Genomic DNA, 3,227 nt, shown 5'->3' on the forward strand with positions numbered 1-3,227 from the left:
TTAAGGAACTTGAGAAGTAGGAATAGAACTGAAGTCACAAATAGGCCTGTGAATGTCCTTATAAATATTCTTATATCTATTAAAATGATCAAGACTATACACACAAATATATTTACACAGATTAAATTAGTAATATGATTTATATTTGTTCCTATTTACTATCCTTGACATGCCAGAAACTTACAAATTATTTCATGAGGAGTTGGAACAGTATCAGTGTAATAGTTTTGCTTTTTTCATAAATAATAATATTCCAAGAAGCATGTTTTTTCCTGTATCTGGTCTTCATCCAAATGCAACTTCTGACTAAGACTTTCTAAGTGTCAGACATTTCCTAGGTAATCTTTCCAGTTTTTTCAGAGACAGCAGTTTGGATGTTCGATATGGAAAAAGTTTTGCCTGACACTGTTTAACCTACTCAGCTGTTGTCAGACATCTTTTCTGATATCTGGGGTTAAATACGCTTAGCTCCTCATGACAATGTTAATTCTTCTTCATTGATTTAGTAGAATCTATACTAGAATCTATACTTGATCTATACTTGATTTACTCTCCCGCATCTTCTTTTCTCTCTCGAGGCATAATTGTAAAATCTCCTGTTTCTCTGCCATTTGTTTTAGCTTTCTTTTCTTAATTCTCCCTTGTTCTGATTATTCTCAGTCGAAATACCTGAGGATAATCAGGTACTTCTGAGACTAAAATCCTCAAAATAATTTAAAAGATATCTAGAAGCAAATTTTCCATATTTTTCTTTCCTTCGCCTTACAAGGGAACTAACTCTCACAGGGCAAATTCTCTAAGTGGAAATAGCATAGAAACTAATGGTACACAGTTACTTCAATAGTTGACAAACAAGAATATATGTGATATTTAGCGTTTATATTGTTAATTTTTAGGACAAAACTAGGCCAAGCAGGATTATGAAGACAAAGAAATCAGTGAAAATAGTGCAAAGGATGTATGGGATTATTGCTATTATAAACTCACAAACCATTAGTACCCTAAAAGAAGGACATATCATAAGGCACTCCCAAAAACTCACTTGCAAAGGTACCTCCCTGGTGGCTTTCTTCTCTCTTGCTCATCTATTCCAGGAAACCCAAATCAGTCCTCCCAAATGCCGAGAAATGCCTCCTAAACAGAAAGAAGTATTTAAGTGGGAATCTTCATAAAGTTATATTCTTATAACCTGAATGGGTGTGGGATATTACTACTCAAATTTCCAGATAGAAGTACTCACCATTATAGGATTACTATTCCTAATTCCTCAGCTGGTTAAAGGAATTGAATATATGTAAAGGACCCAGTACAGCATGGTGCCTGGCATATAACAGGTGTTTATAAGATATTAGTTTCCTTCTCCTTCTATTTTAACAAATATATTTTTTTCTCTCAGGATTTGGATAAAGCTTTGCCCATTATTGAGAATTATAAAGATCGATTGTTGGCAATTGGAGAGGTAAACACCCATTAGCTGATCAAATAACTTCTAATCCAGACTTTCATATGATATATGAAAATAATACTTAATTCAGTATTGGTTATTATAACTGACTTAAATAATTATGTTCACCCTGTTCAGCTGAATAATGATTTATAGAAACTTTGACAATAAGCAAAAGAGCTTGGGGATGAAACAGTAGAAAGCCTCACCAAAGATTTATGTTAATATTTTATTAGCATTTCCATATACTTTGCTCTTTTTTTCTTTTGCTTAAATATGGGTCATCTCTCTAGTTAGTTAAAATAGTATATACAAACATACTTTACATAGGCTAGAGTTTATAATTAAAGAACATTTTTTATTATTTACTGTTGTGAAACATTTTTATCACTTGGTAATAAATTCCACTTCTACTTAAAGATAAAGACAAAGATAAGAATAACACTTAAACTCAGAATATAGATTATAACAACGCATGCCAAAATAGTATGCAAGGGAAGCAGTCATTTATAATCTTTTCTGTCCAAGGTGATGATCACATGTAGCTGCTGAGCACTTGAAATGTGACTGGTCCAAATTGAGATGTGCTATAAGTATAGTACCCCAAAGAAACAATGTAAAATAATTCAATAATTTTTACATTGATTATGTTAAAATAATATTCCTATATAATAATAATGATAATGTTTCAGATATATTGGATTAAATAAAGTATTAATGTTTTTAATGTGGCTACTAGAAACTGTAAAGTGACATGTAGCTTGCATGTGTGGCTCCCATTATATCTCTCTTGGGCAGTACTGATCCATAGTATGTCTTTTGGGGTTCATTAATATATAAAAATGTAATTTTGGTTTTTTACTCTTATAGGTGGGACTAGATTTCTCCCCCAGATTTGCGGGCACTGATGAACAGAAGGAAGAGCAAAGACAAGTTCTAATCAGACAGGTCCAATTAGCCAAAAGACTAAATTTGCCTTTGTAGGTTAATTAATCATCTTTATATATTAATAGCTATAGAGCAAATTAAGTAATGACTCCTTCGAAATTGAGCTCTAAATTTCTTTTTCACTGAATTACTTTAATAGAACAAAGATAATATTACCAGATTAAGTACCTAAATGGAATTTTTGGTTGTTGTTAAACAGAAATGTCCACTCACGCTCAGCTGGAAGACCCACCATCAACCTCTTAAATGAGCAAGGTATTTAAGCTCTTGAGACAAATGTGCCTAATGTTTAAGTTTGGCAGTTCCAGTCCATATTCTTATAGAACATGCCATATTTTGATTTCTTAAATGGAAGGAAATAGGGCAAGAGTGGAGTGGAAATCAACTAGGATGATTTTACAAATGTTTACAGGGTTTTCAGTGTCATTGTGGCATTTATCAGGCCAGGATAAAGAAAATGAAAAATTGGATCAAATAATTTATATTCCTAAAGTAAAAATATATCTTATAGCATTATTTTTCAAATTTTGTAAAGTGCTGGCCATAGTAAGAAATAAACTTTGAGACTCAGTATATACACATGTATACTGTTTTTGATATTAAGACTTTATTTTGAGACTCCGTCTATACACATACAGAAAACCAAAAAAGTTTAAGAAGCAGTACATCTGTGTGTGTGTGTGTGTGTGTGTGTGTGCACGCGCGCGCGCGTGTATACACTGGTCAGTTGTGACCCACTAAATTGATTTCATAACTCACTGGTGATTGTAACCCAGTAATGGTCAAACCTGCCATTTGAAAAAACAGTGTCAAATAGTGAAGTAAATTGCCTACA

General features: G+C 32.6%; 1 protein-coding gene and 1 long non-coding RNA gene across 4 annotated transcripts in view; both read left to right on the forward strand.

The window, feature by feature from the left end:
* The window catches only part of TATDN3 (TatD DNase domain containing 3), a 19,495-nt gene that overhangs the window by 10,164 nt on the left and 6,104 nt on the right, over positions 1 to 3,227 (forward strand). The gene's annotated exons all lie outside the window — the stretch shown is intronic.
* Positions 1,375 to 3,217, forward strand: LOC105295017. The gene is made up of 3 exons (XR_896113.2): positions 1,375 to 1,459; positions 2,315 to 2,424; positions 2,592 to 3,217. It is a non-coding gene; the product is annotated as an uncharacterized LOC105295017 (long non-coding RNA).

This window comes from Pteropus vampyrus, unplaced genomic scaffold (genome assembly GCF_000151845.1).
Source record: "Pteropus vampyrus isolate Shadow unplaced genomic scaffold, Pvam_2.0 Scaffold98, whole genome shotgun sequence".
Classification (NCBI taxonomy): Eukaryota; Metazoa; Chordata; class Mammalia; order Chiroptera; family Pteropodidae; genus Pteropus; species Pteropus vampyrus.